Here is a 7,964-nt window from a genome sequence, read left to right as displayed (position 1 = left end):
GTTTTGCTGTTTGTAAACATAAATGAAAGAGACAGACTCATTTTTTTCTATTCCACTCTCTGTCTGTTTTGTGTTATTTCTCGCGATAGACGCGCCCCTTGCGGTGAAAGGCGCAACATAGGCACAAAACGTGCTTGGGTTGCGCCGACATACCCTGATGCAACGTTTAAGCAACTAAATAAATTATATTTAATAAAATTAACAATTTTTGATAAATTATCAATAAAAAATAACTATTTTAGGGATAAGTAATGCATAAAACTCATTTAGAGTCCCAAAATCTTCAATTTCAAGGAAAATTTGTTCTTTTTCGATATTTTTTTGCAACTAGCGCAACGTTGATATATACTTTCCTGCAACTATTTTCTAAGTGATTTTTTCAAAGTTAATTATTTTGCTTAAAATTGAGATTTTAGTGTGTTTTTAGGTAAATTATTCTTTGAGAAGTTGTAGAAAAGACTTTAGAATGCAAAAACACTTAAATTTTTCAAGTTATTGAAATAATAAAGAAAATCTTGCAACTTTGGCAACATCGCGATAAAGTATACTGCATCGTTTTTCATGCAACCATATTCGCAACTTTAGCAACTAAGAAGTAAACTCTCTTGCAACGTTGCTTCAGAGTTTCCAAAGTTAAAGTTGCAAGGTGTTTGTTGGGGAGTGAGTGTATTAAAAATTCCGCTAAAAGACGCGAACTCCTGCTCAATACAGTGTGGTGCCGCAGTAACATTAGTTAAAAAGAAAACATACAAAACAGTATACTCATTATTCTTTTTTTTTAAATAAAGGAGTCCACACGAAGAATCAGGGAGCCCGAGATCACTACTCATACAGACCCCAACGAGTATGAGGTAAGATAATCTCCACCCATAGTTTCCAGGGAATAAATTGTACAGATTGTACAATGTACGACGTACATTGTACGTACATGTACATAATCAGTTTACGGCTTTTAGCTGTGATTCTTTCAGACACACCTTTTTTGTACCGTGCAAAATCGAATATCGTCAGATCGGGCTCAAACTTGGGATAAGCACGAATTAGGGTCTTTGTATGCGCCAAAAATATGTCCGTGGTTCAACCCGAAATTGCAAGAGAACGGTAATAGAGAGAGACTTGCGGTAAACGGCATAGTTTAAATATCGAACGGAAGACATCCAATTATGAATTCAAATCCACCCCCCACCCCTCCGTCCACCATTTTGAATAACTCCCAAATTTAGTTTTGCCTATATCTCAGCTCCTATTATAGCTTAAAAAAAATCGATCAAGCATCGATCGAGTTCCAACTTTGACATGTCATATTTCGGGTTCTACAAGTCCGATTTTAATCAAATCAAGCGCAAATGAAAGGTTTCGTGAAACCCTACAAATGTCTAGAACATTGCAACTTCGAGAAATGACCGCGAGAGGCGCTAAAGTCAAAATCGAAATTTTCGAAAATTTCGAACTCGAATATTTCAAAAATGCCATTATCGATTTACTTCATATTTTAATATGTTATAGTTGAGGTTAAGACCTTTCCAACGATAGCTTAAAATCGAAAATCTATGGAGCCGTTCCCGAGATATGACGTTTTAAATATTTCTTGGGGGAAGATTTTTCAACTTTTTTGGACTTTGCGCGTATTTAAATTAATTCGCGTTCTAGTTTGCTCTCACAAAATTGGTACACTGAAAGAAACACAGCTCTCGTAAGCTTGGTCAGCTTACCACTACATCTTGTTTTCTATCCATATAGGTAGAGGATGTTATAGGGGTGAAATATGAAAATGGGATAAAAAAATATCTCATCAAATGGAGAAACTATGAAGAAGACGAGAGTACGTGGGAGGTGGAGGGCAACCTCCACTGCCCTGACCTCCTGCGCAGATTCCACAGAAGGGTGAATGTATTTTGGAACAACATTAGTTGTAAACGACGTGGGATCAACGTTGAAAATTGAGTTGGAAAACCAAACTCAACGGTAGCGTCGCGACCGGCGAGTTTGGTTTTCCAACTGAATTTTCAACTAATGAATATGAGGTGGAGGAGGTGGTGGGGGTGAAAATCGAGGACGGAATCAAAAATTTTTTTATAAAATGGCGCAACTACGGACCCGAGGAAAATACGTGGGAGGTGGAGGGCAACCTCCACTGCCCAGCCCCCATACGCAGGTTCCTCAGAAGGGTGAATTTATGTTTCGGAACAACATTTTGACACGCCCGAAGATTATGAGCCATACTCCTGTGTTAAAAGATAGGAATATGGTTCATAATCTTCGGGCACGTCGAGTTGTAAACGACGTGGGATCAACGTTGAAAGTTGAGTTGGAAAACCAAACTCAACGGTAGCGTCGCGACCGGCGAGTTTGGTTTTCCAACTGAATTTTCAAACGCCCATCACTTCCGCGCCTCTAGTGCACCGTGTGAAAGTGAAGAAAACACAGCTAAAAAGAATCACAGCTAAAAAATGCCACGCCAACAGGCAAGGAAGTTCAATGGGGCTCAGGAAGAGCTCCTAATTAACACCGTTTTTGAGCGCCCCCTTGATTTCTCAGGCCGCGCAAATAGTGTAAGGGCCAGGTGGATGGCCCTCACCGAAGCCCTAAATGGGCTAGGGCCATCCAAAACAATGGTCAAATGGCGTAGGGTAAGGAGGTAATCAGCACCACTTTTGAGCGGCCGTATGATTTTTATGGCCGCTCAAATAATGCCAGAGCGAAGTGGATGGAGCTCACCACTACCCTAAATGGACTTGGGCCATCATATAGGTGGAGGAAATTTTGGGAGTCAAGTATGAGCACGGGGTGAAGAAATTCCTAATAAAGTGGAGGAATTTTGAAGAGGAAGAAAGTACGTGGGAGCCTGAGGGCAACCTGCATTGCCCAGACCTGGTCCGTAGATTCCTCAGAAGGGTGAGTATGTATTTTTGAACAACATTAGTTGTAAACGACGTGGGATCAACGTTGAAAATTGAGTTGGAAAACCAAACTCAACGGTAGCGTCGCGACCGGCGAGTTTGGTTTTCCAACTGAATTTTCAAACGCCCATCACTTCCGCGCCTCTAGTGCACCGTGTGAAAGTGAAGAAAACACAGCTAAAAAGAATCACAGCTAAAAAATGCCACGCCAGCAGGCAAGAAAGTTCAATGGGGCTCAGGAAGAGCTCCTAATTAACACTGTGTTTGAGCGCCCCCTTGACTTCTCAGGCCGCGCAAATAGCGTAAGGGCCAGGTGGATGGCCCTTACCGAAGCCCTAAATGGGCTAGGGCCATCGAAAACCATGACCCAATGGCGCAGGGTAAGTTTTTTTTTATTTTTTATTTTTTTATTTCTTTTTATTTATTTTATTTTTTTATTTTATTATTTATTATTTAAATTGCCTTTGGGGAGAATTGTGGAATTTTTATGCTTTAATTTTTAATTAAATGGCGAAATTATGGAGAAGAGGAGAACACGTGAGAGCCTGAGGGCAACCTCCACTGCCCAGATCTCGTCCGGAGATTTATTAGAAGGCTCAAAAACTTGTTGTTTTGGAACGTTGTAAACGACGTGGGATCAACGTTGAAAATTGAGTTGGAAAACCAAACTCAACAGTTGCGTCGCGACCGGCGAGTTTGGTTTTCCAACTCAATTTTCAACTAATGAATATGAGGTGGAGGAGGTGGTTGGGGTGAAAATCGAGGACGGAATCAAAAATTTTTTTATAAAATGGCGCAACTACGGACCCGAGGAAAATACGTGGGAGGTGGAGGGCAACCTCCACTGCCCAGCCCCCATACGCAGGTTCCTCAGAAGGGTGAATTTATGTTTCGGAACAACATTTTGACACGCCCGAAGATTATGAGCCATACTCCTGTGTTAAAAGATAGGAATATGGTTCATAATCTTCGGGCACGTCGAGTTGTAAACGACGTGGGATCAACGTTGAAAATTGAGTTGGAAAACCAAACTCAACGGTAGCGTCGCGACCGGCGAGTTTGGTTTTCCAACTGAATTTTCAACTAATGATAATGCGGCACATCAAGGATCTCGTAAGCTTGGTCAGCTTACCACTACATCTTGTTTTCTATCCATATAGGTAGAGGATGTTATAGGGGTGAGGTTTGAGTACGGGATAAAAAAATATCTAATCAAGTGGAAAGATTATGAAGAGGAAGAGAGTACGTGGGAGGTGGAGGGCAACCTCAATTGCCCAGACCTCGTGCGCCGATTCCACAGAAGGGTGAATGTATTTTGGAACAACATTAGTTGTAAACGACGTGGGATCAACGTTGAAAATTGAGTTGGAAAACCAAACTCAACGGTAGCGTCGCGACCGGCGAGTTTGGTTTTCCAACTGAATTTTCAACTAATGAATATGAGGTGGAGGAGGTGGTTGGGGTGAAAATCGAGGACGGAATCAAAAATTTTTTTATAAAATGGCGCAACTACGGACCCGAGGAAAATACGTGGGAGGTGGAGGGCAACCTCCACTGCCCAGCCCCCATACGCAGGTTCCTCAGAAGGGTGAATTTATGTTTCGGAACAACATTTTGACACGCCCGAAGATTATGAGCCATACTCCTGTGTTAAAAGATAGGAATATGGTTCATAATCTTCGGGCACGTCGAGTTGTAAACGACGTGGGATCAACGTTGAAAATTGAGTTGGAAAACCAAACTCAACGGTAGCGTCGCGACCGGCGAGTTTGGTTTTCCAACTGAATTTTCAACTAATGATAATGCGGCACATCAAGGATCTCAATTGCATTAGTAATTTTTCCTTTTGTTTAATTTAAGGCTCAATCTTAATCCCCCTCATCGGCAGAGCCCCCAGCAATAGATCGGGTGGAGGAATAGTTGTTTAAGTAATTTATTGTGTAACGAGGTAAATTGTCGCTTCGCTCCAATTTTCCTCGCCCCGCTTCGCGGGGGGTTTTGCGCTTCGCGCAAATTTTAGAGAAAAAAAATTGTGATGATTTATACGTTGATTGGAGCCACTCATCAACCCAAAAAAATTGCAAAGAGAAGAAATCATTTTCATACAACATTTCAGGCGCGAAATTCAAAAATTCGCAAAAAATGCATGACTGTTATATGGGGGCTACCCGAAGGGGGGCTTTGGGGGGAAAATGAATACGGCCACTCGAAACCGCCTGATATAAGGAGCCTCTGTACCAAATTTCATCGCGATCGGTCAAACGGTGTAGATTTGTATAGCCGAACACGACGGAAGATTACCAACAAACAGACCTTTCTTTATTATATAGATATTAATTTGTATTTGTATGTATTTATTATTATTATTATTATATTTCCAACAAAAACTTAGGGTCAATAATTAAGAAAAATAATTAAGAAAAAAATGAAAAAAAAAATTGCAAATGTAAAAAAAAGACATTCGTTTGTATGAAAACCTCAAAAATATTCTGTATTAGATGGATAATATAAAATACTCATCATTTGTATGAAAACTTCAGAAATATTCTATGTTAGATAGATAATATAAAATAATCATCATTTGTATGAAAACTTCAGAAATATTCTATGCTAGATAGATAATATAAAATACTCATCATTTGTAAGATGTAATTTAACAGATAAAATAAAATATACTTATCATTTGTAAGAAAACTTAAAAGATATTCTGTATTAGATAATATGAAAAACTCAACAATGCAGCCCTCGTATTGCCCCATTTGTTAGAGGGCTGCATTGTTAAACCGGCTAAGTCGGTGTGAGCTCCGGTATAACAATGCAGCCCTCGAATAGTGAGTTTTTCCAACATTGAAAATCACTAAAAAGAAAAAACAGTTTTCCCAGCAGATTTCCCCAGCAAGTGCTATACCAAATGAAAGGGGATTAAAAAAGCTACAAAATGAGGGATGTTCCAGGTGGTCCCATGCAATATTGTGGAAATGGGAGGCGAAAGAAAAATGCGTGTTCGGAAAATCTTTCCGAATTTTCATCTTCTTGTGCATTTTGGAAAATGGTTTTAATATATAATATTAAGCATTGATATAGCTTTCATTTGACGCCAATCGCAATATTCTACAATTGCTAGAAATTGAGAAATAAATCAATATAGGTTACACCTAAAACCGGAAAATTCGTAGATTTCCCAGCGCTTTTCCGGGAAATCACCACGCTTATTTTGAACCTTTAATGATCCCCAACAATAATTTAAAAAACCAATTTTGGTTACATGCGGGGGACTTACTGTATGTATCGTGAATAACGCTCTTTTCTTCGTAGGCATTTAGTGTGTGTACCTGCATATGCAGGTGTACCAACAGTTAGTGTGTACCTGCATATGCAGGTGCAGCAATAGATAGTGTGTACCTGCATATGCAGGTGCAGCAATAGATAGTGTGTACCTGCATATGCAGGTGCAGCAATAGATAGTGTGTACCTGCATATGCAGGTGCAGCAATAGATAGTGTGTACCTGCATATGCAGGTGCAGCAATAGATAGTGTGTACCTGCATATGCAGGTGCAGCAATAAACAGTGTGTACCTGCATATGCAGGTGCAGCAATAGATAGTGTGAGTAATTCCTTAGCCAGAAAATAGATTTTTTTTCATTCTTGATATTCCTGGCTAAGAATTCGTTTACATTTCTTGAAATCTCTAATAATCCTGGCTAAACCAGGGGGGCAATAACTATTGCGTTCATGGTGCAGTTGCTTGCGTTCAATCTTGCGTTCTTGCGTTCACTTGCGCTCACTCCATATAAAGATCGAAAATCTTGCGTTCATGGTTCATCTTAGGCCATAGTTATTGCCCCCCTGGGTGGGATTAAAGAGCGATTTAGTATCAGAATAAATCGAGGGTTGGAAAATACACTATACTAAGTCGAGTTAGTATAGTATATTTTTAACGCATTTTTCAATAGCTTTTAATGTTCTTCATCTTCCCTCAAAAGGACAAATTCGAATATTGGTTCCCTACAAAGTTACAGCTAAAATTGTAAAAAGTTTTACATAAGAAGCAATGTAAATCTCAAACTTCAAATCGCTCTCCTGAAAATCAACAAAAATGAATTAGTATAGTATATTTTCCAACCCTCGAAATGTAAAACTCAGACAACAAGTAAACATAAAAGTTTTTCAGCACAAAGGCTATCATTTTAATTTGAAAAAAGTGTTTTTTTTTTAAATGGAGAAAAGCAAAACTTCTGACCTTTAAAAAACTTGTGTATATTGAACATTTTTTCAAACAACTGTACTTAAAGGTAATGCGAATAATAAGCGTGATAAGTAAATTAATTCGTGTCAAAAGAATCCAACATTTTTACACCATAAACTCGGCTGTTTCTGCAGCAAGAAATGCAAGTAATTTCACTTCAATTTCTGACGCATTTATGAAATTCAGGAAAATATAATTGAGAGAGAGAAAAGTTCATTCATTTGAGGTCGCAGTTCAAAGGATACTAATAAGTTCTCATGTCATAAAATTATTTATCGAGTTTATGAGGCTTTAGTGGCTGTTAATGTTTATTCTGGTGCGTGGGGGTGGTGTGTGGAGAAAGAAACGAAAGGGGTTGATTTGGATATTGCCCCCAAAGTACTACCTTTATTTCTTTTTCCGTATAAGAGGTCACTGAAGGAATCAATTGATTCGTTTGTATATAAATTTACCTGAGAAATAAAACTCTGTGAGAAATAATTTGAACATGTTACCCTATGTTCAAACATTATGTTGTGGATTTCACAGCTGCAGAAATGCGGGAGGTGATTTTGCGCGGAAAAAAGGCGCTTTTCATTAGAACACCCCATAAACCCAGATTATAGTGGGAAGTAATTTTGCGAGTGATCCAGAAAATGGTCATTGGAGGTGTGTGAGCCACACATTTCCAAAGGAATCCCACTAATGGCTTAACGGTCACTCACCCACCTCTACGGCATTATGTACTGAATACCTGGCTCGTGATGGAAATTTCAGGGAAAAATCTATATTCTACTCTGTGCGGCGTTTGTATTTGTGTAGTGGTCGTATCGTGCA

Source organism: Lutzomyia longipalpis, chromosome 3 (genome assembly GCF_024334085.1).
Source record: "Lutzomyia longipalpis isolate SR_M1_2022 chromosome 3, ASM2433408v1".
Lineage (NCBI taxonomy): Eukaryota > Metazoa > Arthropoda > Insecta > Diptera > Psychodidae > Lutzomyia > Lutzomyia longipalpis.
Note: the sequence above shows the minus strand (reverse complement) of the source record.